The sequence below is a fragment of the Kogia breviceps genome, chromosome 7 (genome assembly GCF_026419965.1).
Source record: "Kogia breviceps isolate mKogBre1 chromosome 7, mKogBre1 haplotype 1, whole genome shotgun sequence".
Lineage (NCBI taxonomy): Eukaryota > Metazoa > Chordata > Mammalia > Artiodactyla > Physeteridae > Kogia > Kogia breviceps.
In genome coordinates, this window is record NC_081316.1 from 41,784,485 (window position 1) to 41,799,691 (window position 15,207).

Here is a 15,207-nt window from a genome sequence, read left to right on the forward strand (position 1 = left end):
TTTCCATCAAGCTCATCACACTTCCCCCAAGAGCGTCCATCAGCACTCCAGGACAGTGCTGCTGTAGTTCAGAGGGTCCAAATTATACCAAAGAAGTTTTTAAAAGTAATACTTTCTAACACCAAAACAGGGCGTCAATGTCTGGGATTAGGTGTAAAAGTCCTTTATTTTTTCTTTTCTTTTTGGAAGTGTGCTCTACAATATAGGTGTGTTCTATCTACATCTATGCCAAGCAAATATGCCAATTATTTATCAATGAGACATTTTCTGAAGAGTTTGGCTATAAGCAATCTTATATTACTCAGAAACATCTCTAAATGCTGCCCCCAGTGTACATCAGGAATGGATGTCACACAGGATCTCTCTACGTTTTCCTTTTTAATGTGAGGATCTGGTAAGAAATTCAGTTACTGCAGAAAATGTGGGGTATTTCTCGTTAGCTGAGAGACAGTTCAGGTTGCAAAAATTCCACTTGGGACTGGACTCAGATTTGGGTTTGGATTCTGCTAGCTTCATGACAGTGAGCAAGTCACCTAACTTTAGAAAGAATTTTTTTCCTAACTGAAGTATAGTTAATTTACAATGTTGTGCTACTTTCTGGTGTACAGCAAGGTGATTCAGTTTGATGTATCTATAACTATCTATCTATCTATCTATCTATGATACTGAGTATAGATCCCTATGCTATACAATAGGTTAAACACTTTTTTTTTTTTTTTTTTTTTTTGCGATACGCGGGCCTCTCACTGGCGTGGCCTCTCCCGCCGCGGAGCACAGGCTCCAGACGCGCAGGCTCAGTGGCCATGGCCCACGGGCCCAGCCGCTCCGCGGCATGTGGGATCTTCCCGGACCGCGGCATGGACCCGTGTCCCCTGAATCGGCAGGCGGACTCCCAACCACTGCGCCACCAGGGAAGCCCGATTAAACACATTTTTAAGGGAAAAAAATCTCTGCTCTCCCCCATGCCGCCCCTACCCTAACACCTGTCTGCCTCTAATGAAGGACATGTAAGAGGGGCCTTCTTTCCTTGTGTGGTATTTTCTGACTCTAGGACTGGACAAGAGAACAATAATAAACGTAACAACACATAACATGTACTTGCTCAGAAATTTCCAATGAATCTACCCGTCGTTCTTTTCTTAATTATATAATTAATATGTGTTCATAAAATATTACTTGTTTAAAGTAAAAAGTGAAAGACTCTCCATCTTTTCTAATCTTACTCCCCAGAGGTAATCACTGTTAATAGGTTAGTGTATATTCCCCGAACTTTTTCTTTGCATACTTGGCATGTCCTCCAGCATTTCAGTTCCTTCTCCTTGATACACATGGTTGCCAGGAGCAGCTACCTGGGCAGGGATTACATTTTCTAGCCATCCTTGAGCCCAGGTGTGACCATGCATATCGTTTATTGCCAGTGGAATGTAAGCAGAAAGGACGTGTGTCATTTCTGGGCCAAAGCTTTCAGGAAGTGAGCGTGACTCTTCCACACCCTGTTCTCCTGGCTGCTGAAGCTCTGGGGGACGACAGAGCCACAAAATGAAAGGAACGGGTCTTTGAATCACTGAGGGGAAAAGGGCCACCTGCCGAACAACCATGAACTTAACGTGAGTGAGAACTGAAATTCTATTATGTTTGGGTCTTTATACATTGGCGGATTTATTTGTTGCCACAGCTAGCGGTATGATAATTAATATAGCATATACAAACACAAGTTTTTTAGGTTACATTATATTCATGTATACAAAATTTTAAAAAATGGGAGCACACATTCGAGCATGATGTCATTTGGCTTTCACAGCTGAGAGAGGTCATCTGAGAAGTAGGGCCAGGAGGTGAAAGAGCCAGAGCTGGAACCTGGACCTCGTAGCCCCAAAGTCTGTATTCTTTTCAGCGCCCTCAAGCCAGCTATAAACTGGCCTTCACCACCAATTTGATGGTGTTAACGTGCAAGAAGGTGTTATTTGTTAGGCTTCTTTGATGACTCAGAACAGCTGCGCTCCCCTCTGATGTAAGGGGTGAGTAACCCAGGTAGGCTCTGCCCACCCAGAAGCCTGTGGCTTCCTGCCTTCCTCAGTTCAAGGGTTTCTCAGAGAAGGAGCCCTCAAAATGATCATATTTCTCAGAAGACGTAGTTTGATTTGACAAGCACAGGTTGCAAAGACTGCCCAGGGCGCAGGGGTGTGGGGTTGTGATGACCAGCAATGAGAGAGGAAAAGCTGCAGCTGAAAGCCTCCTTCTCCAGCCCAACACAAACACCCCCAGGGCCTCAGCATTTACAACTAGAGAGGTTATGTCCCCAGAGGGGCCTCCCTCCTCCAGGTTCCAAACACCACCAAAAAGCAAGCTGTAGAAAGCCAGATGGCCTCAGCTCTCATAGGCTTCCAGGAAACCTCGTCGGTTCTAAGAAGCCCCCATTTCCTGCCTCCCAGGAGTCAGGGAGGCCCTCACTGGCTGCCCCCTCCACCCCCTGGAAACATTCCCTGGGGGATACCTCCATGTGCACAGCTGCTCACAGAAGCAATGTGGGCAGCAGGATGAGGCAGGGAGGGAGGCCCCTCAGCTTATCCAGACTCTGGGTCCCCCACTTCTCTGGGGCACCCTCCACACCCACGTCTCCCAGCTCAGCATCCATCTATCACCTCCTGAGCTAAAGACAGGTCCAGAGGTGAGCCAAAGCAACAGATAACTAAAAAGGTACTTCAGTGTGGTTGTGAAATTTTTAAAAATCAGTGTTTCCCATATGGTAGCCAGATAGCCTTGGTGGGACATAAAATGATTTAATGATTCCACATAAACACCAGCATTAAATAATATTTAATTATTCCTCTTTTCACCCCTTTTCAACACTCTTGATTACATCAAAAAAGAATGTGTTGGGTGCTAGTAGTTCTTTAACACCTTTCTAATACCAGTAAGACTCATCAGGAAAAAAAAAAAAGAGGGAGAAGGCACAAATAAATGTTAAACATAAAAGTGGGGTCATAACAGTTGATACAACAGATATTAAAATGATAAACCAGAAATAAACATTTTCTAATGTAATGTAATTTTTTTAAAAAAAGATACCCTTTACAAAAGCAACATAATTTTATGCATCTAGAAACAAATCTAACAAAAGCTGTGTTCCTGGACTTTATCAAGAAAACTGTAAAACTTTAATGAAAAATATAAAACCTAAACAAATGAAGAGATATAGCATGATAGGAAGAAGACTCAATATTATAAAGGTGTCAGTTCTCCCAAATTATTCTAGAAATGTATGTGATCCCAAACAATATATGGACAGGGTTTTGTTTGCTTTTTGTTTGTGTGTGTGTGTGTGAAATTTTTCTGGCTGATTCTAAAATGTATTTGTAAGAGCAAAGAAGGCTGCTATTTTATAAATTTATTTATTTATTTATTTATTTTTGGCTGCATTGGGTCTTCGTTGCTGCGCGTGGGCTTCCTCTAGTTGCAGTGAGCGGGGCTACTCTTCGTTGCGGTGCATGGTTTCTCACTGCGGTGACCTCTTGTTGCGGAGCACTGGCTCTAGGCGCGCGGGCTCCAGTAGTTGTGGCTCGCGGGCTCTAGAGGGCAGGCTCAGTAGTTGTGGTGCACGGGCTTAGTTGCTCCGTGGCATGTGGGATCTTCCTGGGCCAGGTCTCGAACCCGTGTCTCCTGCATTGGCAGGCTGCTATTTTATGTAAGGTGGTCAAGAAAGGCATTTCTGGGAGATGAGTGTGAGGAGTGAGGCCTTCTGGAGAGGTTGAGCAAGGCTCTGAGGCAACAGCTGGCTTGGAATGTTTGAGGAATAGGCGGGGGTCAATGTGGCTGGAATGGATTGAATGAGTGGCAAAAATGAGGTCAGAGAAGAATCCAGGGGCAGAGCTGCACGGTCCTTATAGGCTATGGTAAGAGCTCTAGAATTAACTCTGAGATGGGAAGTGACTGGAGTTCTTGAGCAAGGAGTCATCCAACCTAATTTAAACATGTTAAAGATTTTTTAAAATTTATTTTTACTTTAATTAATTAATTTAAAATTTTTATTTTATATTATAGTTGATTAACAATGTTGTGTTAGTTTTAGGTGTACAGCAAAGTGATTCAGTTATGCAAAAACATGTTAGAGATTTTGAAAGGGTTGGAAATATTCAGTAAACATGTTTTCAGGTGGTATGGAAATGCAGTAAAAACTGCGAAGGGGGTACATGATTGAATGACTGAAATTTTGGAAAATTCTGCTTTGAGTAATCCCTTGGGTCACAGATTTGGTCTTTCTACTTCACTCAGTCCAAACGGAATGGGAAAGGATCTAAGCTGTTGAAGCCAACACTGACAAATGTGCAGTAGGGCCAGGCCAGGCCCAAGTCCTCTTCCTGCTCCTTTGGTTCGTGGCTGATGCCCCAGGGAATCTCCCCCATGGCTAGGCCTCTGATTACAGCCTTCCAGGGAGTGAGTCCAAAAAAACGCTAACTCTTCCAGCTCCTGAAAAATATCACTGACTTCCAGACTAATGAGGCTTAGCAAAGGCTAAAGGTGAAAGGGACTCCAAAGAGAATAACAAAAATAAATGATAGTACAACTAGCATGTCCCTAGGGGAATTCATTATCTTCTCTAAAAAATTGTTCCTTCTCTGGTGTTTCCTAGTCCAGTAAAGGGCAATACATTATTCATTCATTCAGTCAACAAATATTAATTAAGCATGTGTTGTCAGTATGGAATTCACTGTGATGAGTAAAATAGCAAAATAGTCTCTGTGCTCACCTCATGGAGTTTATAGTCTAATGTGGGGAGAAAACAATTCAAAAATAAAGAAGTAATTCTTACAAAATGCTTAGTGCTGTGAAGCAAGCAAATAGGGTGATGTGGTAGATAGAGCAAGGGTACTACAGGCAATGGGAGGGCCAAATGTGGCCCACTGCCTTTTCTTTGTAAATAAAGTTTTATTGGAATACAGCCATGATCATTTGCTTACATTTTGTCTGGCTGCTTTCATGCTAAAGTGGCAGAGTTGAGTAGCTGCGACAGAGACCATATAGCTTTCAAAGCTTAGAATGTTAACTATCTGGCCCTTTATGGAAAAAGTTACCTACCCCTATGATAGAGGATAATGGGCATCTCATACCAATGTCTTATGGAACTTTCTGCAATGATGGAAATGTCCTCTGTTTGTGCTAACATTGTAGCCACTAACCATGTGTAGCTATTGAGCACTTGAAATGTGGCTAGTAACTGAGGTACTTAAAGTGTACCTCATATAATTAATTTAGATTTAAATTTAAGTAGCCACATGTGGCTAGAACAACATAGTTCTATATAATGACACAGGTCAGAAATGTAGAGGTCTTCCCTTAATCCTCATTTCTTCCCGATGCTTCTCCTAAATACCTCCTAAAGTCCCAATAAGCCAATAAAAGTCAAAATAAAAATGTATGTTCACCATAATTGCAGTTGTGTCCAAATGTGTACATGGATATGCCAAAGCATGTGTCTAATACTTGAAAACTACTACTATTAGTAGTAGTTACTTTATTAAGTGGAGAAGCATGGCAAGTGATCTTATTTTGCTCTTTCAACATTGCCCTTCATTCTGTTGAATCATTCTATTTTTTTTGAATCATTCTATTTATTAAAAATCTGAGATTAGGCTGTGCTTCATTCTTTTGGTTGTTGGGAATAAAGAAACATTCAATTCATCTCAAGTAGTGTGTCTGATGTGAGTGTGAGAGAGAGAAATGAAAAAGGAGACAGACTTCCTAATGACTCTAAGGAGAGGACCCCTGTTATGTCATTGGGCCATAAAGTCTGGAAAGTTGCTCTGGATCTAAAGAGCCTCAAGGGAACCTTAAAAACAGGGTTTCCATGGCCCTTCATGGCTCTGGTCTGTGAATGTGACTCAGGTAGTCTGTACATCTACATGTCTGTTCCATTTTCTCAATACTATCGCCACTCATAGCTTCTTTTTTTAAATTATCATTTATTTATTTTTGGCTGCATCAGGTCTTAGTTGTGGCATGTGGGATCTTTTGTTGCAGTGTATGGGCTTCTCTGTAGTTATGGCACACGGGCTCTCTAGTTGTGGCGCTCGGGCTTAGTTTCCCAGTGGCATGTGGGATCTTAGTTCCCCAACCAGGGATCGAACCCACATCCCCTGCATTGGAAGGCAGATTCTTAACCACTGGACCACCAGGGAAGTCCCCACCACTCACAGCTTCTTATTCTTCATAATTTCTGTTTTCTTACAACTTTTGCCTGCTCATCATAGTTGCCCCTGTTTCTCTTTAAATCAGCACCCCTGAACATCTGCTCCTGCTGCTAAATATCTCATTCTCTCAGCGTTTCTCTATTTAAATTCCTAAATGGGGAAATATAGTTATCCCAACTCCTCTTTTGGTACCATCACATTCTGTAGGTCATTGGCCAGCCTGTGGATTTGCTACACTTGAGTTCAACTTTCCGCTTCCCAGTCAGTTGTAGCCAAAGGGGGGGGTAGGATCAAGTGATAAAAGTAGGGCTACCCTTGGCTGCAGCTACAATGAGCAGAGGGACTGTGGGTATAACAGTTGAGTTAATTGACACGTTGAATATCGTCCTATAAAGCCTGCACTAGCTGGGACCACCTCCAGGGACCCGAATCTGTGATACTATGATCCTCCCGTGAGGCTTTGGACCCTGGAGAGCTCGTTCTGTGACCTGAATTGACTCTATTTACAGCCAGAAGTCCCAGATCGTTGCTTGGTTGAGGCAAACCCGTTCCTCTCTTTCCTCACGTCCCTCTAACTCAGACTTCCCCTATCTGCTCCCCAATTTAGAAATGCTTCAGCAAGGGAGGGAAGGACAACACTTTCCCCCATGTGGGGCTCAGAGTCACAGAAAAAAAACTGTTGCCCCTTGGGAGGAAGCCTGCTTCGGAGGCTGTGGGAGAATTTCTGATTTTCTGCTTTGGACCTTAGTAATTCAGGGATGATGTGGTTGTAACCTGAGGGGAGAAGTTTGCAATTTCACCCCTAACAGCATTGGCTTGGGCTCTGAAGCTTGCTTGGGCCACCTCTGACTCAGGGCTGAGTTAAGGAATTAAATCTGCTGCCTCCCAAATTTGGCAGGGATGGTAATGGACGGTGGCTGCATAGGCCCTGGGAATATCCTAGGCAGACAGAGTGGGCTTCACTGGGCCATATGTGGGTGGGAGTTAGAGGGGTCTGGAAAATTTTCATTCCCAGCACGCCTTCCCCAGCTGCTCTAAATGCCTAAAATAAGCCAGCAGATCTTTCCTTTACCTTTGGAGGCTTTGATGCCAATTAATATGCAACTTGTTTAATGCTCAAGACTATCCTCAAAGCTGACCTCAGTCCCATGAGCTTTATGGAAGACTGAGTTTCACATCCTTCCTTCTTATCTGGTTGGGAGAGGGAGACAGAGGGAGAAGTGGGAGCCTGAGGGAGGGAGCGTGTGTGTGCATGCGTGTGTGTGTGTGTGTTTTGGAGGTAGATGTGGGAGGTGGAATTCACAGAAGAAACATGCTCAGAATTGGGGCTGGAGCCCTCCTGAATGCAGATGTACCTCAAATAAAGACCTAGGTCTATTCCTGGCTGTGCCACTAATTCTCTGTATCCTTCAGCACATTCCTTAACCTCTCTGGACCTCAGTTTCCTCATGTGTAAAATGAAGAGGTTGGGTAAGGAAGTCTCTAAGGACCTTTCCCGTTCTGAATCATTGGACCTGAAGCAAATGCCTTCTGGAGGAGAAAGCCAGTGAGAGGAGGAAGTTTCCACTGGAATCTCTCCTTTTAGGCTTTGAAATAGTAAGAGCAGCAGCAGTGGCTCATGCCCAGAAAGTTGGAAAATGCGGAGATGGTCTCACAGCTAAGCTCAGACTGCCCCAGCTTCCAATCTGAAATTCCAGAACCTGCCAGTTTCACCTCCAATCCAATTGAAAAAAAAATGTGTCCCTTCTTCAAGGTACTTGACTGCTGTCTTCCAGGAAATTGTCTTAATAACTTTACAAATCTAGAATGTCTACAATGTGAAGGGTACTCTCTGGAGCTGTGCAAAGCACATCCCACATGGTCTTAAACAGCAGGCTTCCACACCATCACACGCTCTGCCAGGGGCAGGATGCAGGCTCTGGAGACACTGGGTACCATAGAGACCAGACTATAGAACAGTGGTTCACAGACTGCTAGGCGCCACCCCAGAGCTTCTGATTCAATGGGTCTGGGGTGGACCTTGAACATTTGCATTTATAACAAGTTCCCTGCTTCTTGACTGGGGATTAAACATTGGGAACTCCCACTATCAAGTATTAGAGCAGAAAGGGGACTTGGAGGGGAAGTCCCCTCCCCTTCTACATCCTTTCTTACAGATTAGGAAACTGAGGGAAAGTGATTTGTCAACATGATGGATCTATAACCAGATTTCCCATCCAGTTTTCTTTCTACTCCATCATCTTGCTGTTCCCTGGATAGTGATATTGATGGAAAAGCCACCATCCTCCTTAGCCTTCCTGGAGATTTTTGAGGAATGGTGAGGTTGAATTGGGGCTTCCTGGAGGCTGAGGAAAACCTACATGCAGCTGGCAGGCCCTGGAAATTCTTTCTTAAACTCAGGCTGCAACAGCAGGGGTGAAGCCTGGGCTCATTAAGGGATGCTGATGGGGCACGTGGCAGCAGTTCCGGCCCCAACCCAGAAGAGGGGAAGGCCTTAGCAAGGACAGCCAGTTCAGAATTAACTGTGTGAAGCTGCGGTTTCCTGCTCCACCTCTGCCACCCCTTGCTGGCCTTGAACATATTGTTTGGCGTTGCGGTCCCAAGCCTTGTGTTCTATCCCTGAATTCCAAATCTAATTTCTCTATAAGGCAAAAATCCGGCTTCTGCTTGAACACCTTCAGTGAGCAGAAACTCATGCCTTCCCAGTTAAGTCCCCAGCCTTCATTGGAGAATTTCCCTTTTCCAAGGAATATGTACAATGATGCCTAAGGTTTTCCTAAGACCTAAGCACTTTGTCTTCCCAAGACCAGAAGGACTCCCTCATGCCTATCAGCTAATTAGGTGATTAATAAATATCTGTTAAGTGAATAAAATGGGATGAGGATGTGTGGGCAGAGTCAATCTGACCAGAAGACTGGCTTTATCAGCAGCTACTTTTTGGTGCAGACCACTCAGCCTTACCATGGCCCATAAGGCCTTGCATGATCTGGCCACTGACTTCCTCTCCAATCTCCTCTAACACTACTTTCCCTCATACTCATTACTTTTGTAACTTTATATTTATTTGTGTGACTATTTAAATAATGTGTCTCTTCCACCAGATTGGAAAGTCCAATGAGGGCAGTGACAGTGTTTGTTTTGCTCACCAGTGTATCCCTAGCACTTAGCAAAGTACCTATTATATAGTACATGCTCAAAAATATTATAAAAAGAAGGAAGAAAAGGATTGCCTACTCTATGGAGGGTCCTTGCTTAGCCGCCTTAAGTTCTCTTAAATAGGCAGAATATATTTAAGCCAAAATAATTTGGCTTAAATACTGAGGGTAACACTCCAAGAAAGAACCTATTTCTAAAAAAAATATTGGATGGATTTTAGAGTAAAGGCTAAGTTGCTATAACAAAGGGGCCCAAAATATAATGACTCAGAGAAAATGGAGGCTCATTTCTCTCTCACAAAAGAACCCCAAGGTAAGCAAGCCAGGGTGGCAGAGCCCTTCTGATATGTATAAGCATTAAGGGTCCCAGTTTTTCCATCTTATAGTTCTGCCATCCTCAATGCCATTGTCTTCATCTGCATGGTCAAAGATGGACCATGCATGACCCATACATGTTTCCATTTGTGAGAAGGGGATAGAGTTGAAGTCCAGAGCAAGTGATTTTTTTTTCAAACAAATGAGACAAAGTGGCATCCTTCACTTCCACTCACAGTCCATTGGTGATGACTTAGTCACAAGGCCACATCTAGCTGTGAACTAGCTAGAAAACAGGTGGCCATCTGCCTGGCTTACTCTCTACTGCTACGAAAGAAGGGGAGAATGGATTTGGGAGGATACCTGCCAGTATCTGTCACAATAATAAATAACCTTTACTCAGGAGATATAATCTTAACCCAAATTTTTAGGCCTAAGCCACTAAGTCCTACCAATTAATTGCCAGGAAAAAATTTTCTTTATGGGTTCTCCCAGTTATCTCTTTCTTTAAATGATAAAAATTGATTGATTTATTGATTGCACCAGGTCTTAGTTGCGGGATGTGGGATCTTTAGTTGTGGTGTGAGGACTTGTTAGTTATGGCATGCAGACTCTTAATTTAGGCATATGAACTCTTAGTTGCAGCATGCAGGATCTAGTTCCCCAACCAGGGATTGAACCCAGGCCCCTGCATTTGGAGCATGGAGTCTCACCCACTGGACCACCAGGGAAGTCCCCTCCCAATTATTTCTGAGAATGTTTCAGGGTGCTATTCCATATGTGTTCAAGAATAGGTCCCTCCTCAATTTGGTAACATATCAAAATTACAAATATTCATACCCTTTGAATCAGCAAGTCCACTTCTAGGAATTTCTCTGATAGATATATTTACCAACATGGGAAATGAAACATGCACTGTTGGTGAAAGGAAAAGATTAAATAAAATATAATGTTCCCATACAATGAAGTACCATCTAGCTTTTTTTTTTTTTTTAATGAGAAAGCTTTTTATGTACTGCTATGCTAGAATATCTAAGGTATATTGTTAAATGGATTTTTTAAAATGCAGAACAGTAAGTAGATTATGCTACCATTTTTATAGAATAAAGAACAATATATGTATTACAGTTGACGTTTGAACAACCGTGTGGTTGGAACCACACGGAGCCACTTACACAGGGATATTTTTTAATAGTAAAAAATACTACATAGTCCATTGTTGGTTGAATCCACGGATGTGGAGGAACTGTGGATGTGGAAGGACAACTATAAATTATATGTGGATTAACCCCTGCATTGTTCAAGGGTCAACTGTATGTATATTTATATTTGCTTTTGTGTTCATAGGATATCCCTGGAAGAATTGAAAGACACTAGTAATGAGGGCAGGGAGGGGATTGGTTGACGAGATATCTGGGGTATATACTTTTTATACTTTTTCCATTTATACTTTTTCATTTAGGACCATGTGACTACATTGCCTATTTTAAAAGAAGGAGGGAAAGATGGAGGAGGTGGGTGGAGGGAAAGGAGAGGACAGGAAGAGAACAAAGGCAGAAAGAGGGGAAAAGGAAGAAAGAAAAGAGAGGGAAGGAAGACAAGAGGGAGAATTATTCCTATTCTTTCCCTCTGTCTTTCCCTCCATGCAACCAAACTGCTGCCTCTCTTATAATAATCCCTGAGGTTGCTGCTCCGCGGGCCCAGCCGTCCGCTGCTGGCAACTCCGGTTGATGGTATTTGGGTTTCACAGAGGGCACTGCTCTCCTTTTGGCTTCTCTGGCCCAAATGTAAGACGAAATCTTCTCTTCAGTGTCCCATACCCCAGCAGAGACCAGCCCATAACATTTAAAGAGTGATGACTGATGACTCCAGAATAAAGAAAGGCAAGAATAACAAAAGACCATCACTTCCCATGACTGCACAAACTCGGATTCTTCCTCGGGATCCTCTACTGGTCCATCTCCCTGCCGTGTTCCAGGCCTGGCCTCTCAGGAGGAGTCAATGTTCATCATCACCAGGACCTCTCCAGGAATATCCCCACTTCAGAGACCAAACCAAACTCGCCCAGAGAGAGAAGGAAGTTTCTCCCTTACCCCAGTCTATGGGGTGGCTCACCAGAAATTACTTCCAGCTAAAGGACTGAATTCTTGCCAGGAGGATTAACAGTGGCAATACCATTCCCTGCAGGAGCTATCCCCTGCATGCCCATAGGGGTGTATTTTGGCCTTATGGTCCTCAAAAGACAATTCCAAGAATCTGACTTGAATACAGTTCAAATATCTTGTCAATGGGCTTCAGAAATCAAATTAAAATCAAATTAAGGTATGTAGTCTGGGATATCAATTGCTGACCCAGGCAGAAATATACCAAACTAAGTTATTTCAGTTGGTCTCTCCTCAAGGGCTCAAAAATCCCAGGGTCCAGGGTTTTCCAGAATCAACTTATTACATAAAGAAACAACAACAGCCAGATCTTAGACACAGTAGTAGAGAAAGGATAAACATAATGGTACCAAGAGCCTGGGATGACATCATTATGGCTATTGAGCTCTACACATAGCTCTAAGCTTCACCACTGTAAGAAAGAATGATGATGGATTGTATAATTGTCCTTGTGTGGTGAGAGGATATTTGTCCACAGATACAAACTTGTAATTCAAGGAGAAATTCAGCACAGATTCTTATATAAAGGATAGGGAGCAAAAACATAAGCAGTGTCTTCCATGGGAGTGTAGCAAAAACCTCAAGGGAAACACAAGCTGTGTCTGTGGGGCTGATTCCAGAGCTCAGTGGGAAGGTGGGTAACAAGAAAGAGAGGAGAAATGTTTTTAGGGAGAAGTGCACATCGGAAGGGAGGGTAGTGAGGGCAGCCCATGTCTCTTACAGAGACTGCTGTCTGGCCCAGGTTAGCAGGTTCGAATTGCACTGTGCTATGCCGACAGCTCCATGGTGTGTGAACCCACAGAGGACACTCTGTGTTGCCTTCAGCTTCCATTTTAACAGAACCATGATTTTGTTCTGCCATCCACTTCTCCCATGCAGCTATGTGCATCAGGGGAAGTGAACTTTGCTCCCAGCTCCAAGGGAGAGGCCTGGCTGACTGGTCTAAAGGCAGTCTTACCCCTTGCCTGTGATGAGTCTAGCAATATGCATATGACCCAATTCTGGCCAATGAGAGTGGAGAAGTCTGCTGGAAGATTCTGGGAAAAGTTTCTTTGTTTCAAAGAAAGAGCTGTAACGAGTGGAGTCGCTCTCTCTTCTTCCTCTGCATTTTGTGTGATGCCTGGAACTCATCTTGAAGTCATCTTGCAGCTTGAAGGATGAAGTCAACATCGAAGATGACATACTGAGAGCTGGAAAGAACCAGGATTCTTATGACATTGTTCAGCCTCTGTATCAACCAACCTGGGAAACTATCCTACCTCTAAATGTATTGTAAAGCAAATTTCAGTTGGGGCTTCAGTCACTTGCAACTGAAAGCACATACTACACAAATATTTATTGGAATCCAACTATTTTTTAGGTGCTGAGGAAACAATTTTAGATGACAACACATCTCTACTTCATAGAACTTATCTTATAGTGGAGGAGGTCTAGGCATCAGACAACTGACTTCACAGTTGTTTAATTGTGATACTGTAAAATGTTACACAGGAGAATGTTGCGTAAGAGAGGATCTGAACTTGTCTGAGAGTGGTGCATTTGTTTCTCAGTCTCTCTCATCTGGGCTTTTTTATTTCAACTGTGCTTCTTGTAAGAAGATAGTCTGCATTCAGTTCTAAGATTTGTTTCTTGGTAGGGGCTTGGTAGGGGCATCCATTTGATGACTATAGGGCTATCCACAGACTTAAATATAAAACCATCAGGACCAGAGCTGACATGCTTCTGTGAAAATTGTGGAGCCTGTAATGTGTTCCTTCTTGGATGGAAAGAGCCTAACCGGTGGTTTGCCTAGGATGAGCAAATTCCACTTCAAGGGCCAGCAATGCCAGAGAAACCCTGGGAATTGAGAGACCTAGGAGGTCTGGGGACAATGCTTGAGAACTTCTTACAGCAGTGCAAGTATTGAATAAATTACAAGCATCAATTAGTAGACTTCTGATTACAAGATAGCAAAATCAAGGTCTTTTTCATCTCCTTCTTTACTCAGAAATTAGCCCACATAAACAATGAGGTCAATAAAAACAGAAACTGCATCTTTAATGACACAATCTGAACTAGAGAAAGCAGGTGGCCTTTCCTTCTTCCCTTGACTTCTTTTTCTCCGCTTCCTTACTCCTACTTCCTGGAATCATCTGCTAGATAAACTTCTGCACCCAAGTTCTTGTCTCAGGCTCTGCTGTGGGAGAAGCCAAACTAAGGCAGAGGAACTTGTAGAGGGGACCCTGACAAGAAGTAAATTTATTTTCCCTGCCATATCATACAACATACCCTCCGGAATTGGAAAGACACCAGGAGCTCTGGAAGGCAGAAATGAGATCCTCCAATGAACAAGCCAGTTTTCTGCCTATGGGGAAGCTACAGGGAAGCCCTCTATCAACAATCCTGCCCCTAGGCAGATTCTAATCAACATTTTAGTGCCACACTCTTTTCTTCCTCCAGAAGAATAGTAATTTTAAAAAGCAATCTCAAACTTACAGAAAGTTTGCAAGTATATTACCTATGTAGGTGTTGGTGGAAACTGATGAATTTCAATATACCTGGAATAACGTTTTCTCCCCTGAACTATTTGAGAGGAAGGCACTGATATGATGAGTCAGCACCACTGAGTCTTTTAGTGTGTATTTCCTTAAAGCAAGAAAAGGGACTTCCCTGGTGGTCCAGTGGGTAAGACTCCACTTTCCCAATGGAGGGCCCAGGTTCAATCCCTGCTCAGGGAACTAGATCCTGCATTCATACTGCAACTAAGAAATCCACATGCTGCAACTAAGACCCTGCGCAGCCTAAATAAATAAATAAATATTTAAAATTAAAATAAGATAAAAGCAAGAACAATCTCCTACTTAACCACAATGCAACCATCAAAATCAAGAACTCAGCATTGACACGTTACACCAAGGCAAGTTTCACCAGTTATCCCAATGAGATCATCTACAGAAAAGCATGCCAGGTCAGAATCACATGTTGCATTTTGTTGTCATGTCTCTTTAGTTTCCTTTAATCTGACACTGTTCTTCCATCTTTCCTTGACATTCCTTACCTTGACACGTTTGAAGATTACGGTCCAGTTATTTTGTAAAATGTCCCCCAATTTAGACTTGCCCGAGATTCAGCTTTGGCAGATATATCACAGGAATGATGCTATGTTCCCATTGCATCCTATCAGGTGGTATAGGGTTTCAATTTGTTCCATCACTAATGATCACTTTGATCACTTGATTAAGGTGGTGTCTGCCAGACTTCTCCACTGAAAAAGTACTCTTTCCTTTCATAACTAATAAGTATTTTTATTGTGGTTTTAAAAATGACACATAACATAAAATTTACCATGTAACTATTTTTAAGTGTGCAGTAGGGTGGCGTTAGCTATATGCACGTTGTTGTGCAATA

General features: G+C 42.9%; 1 long non-coding RNA gene across 3 annotated transcripts in view; it reads right to left on the reverse strand.

The window, feature by feature from the left end:
• Nucleotides 1-12,131: 12,131 nt before the first annotated feature.
• Nucleotides 12,132-15,207, reverse strand: part of LOC136794494 (uncharacterized) — a 36,785-nt gene continuing 33,709 nt past the window's right edge. For all 3 annotated transcript variants that reach the window (XR_010841357.1, XR_010841360.1, XR_010841358.1), the window contains one exon: nt 12,132-13,010. This is a non-coding gene — a long non-coding RNA (uncharacterized lncRNA). The remainder of the gene's footprint in view (nt 13,011-15,207) is intronic.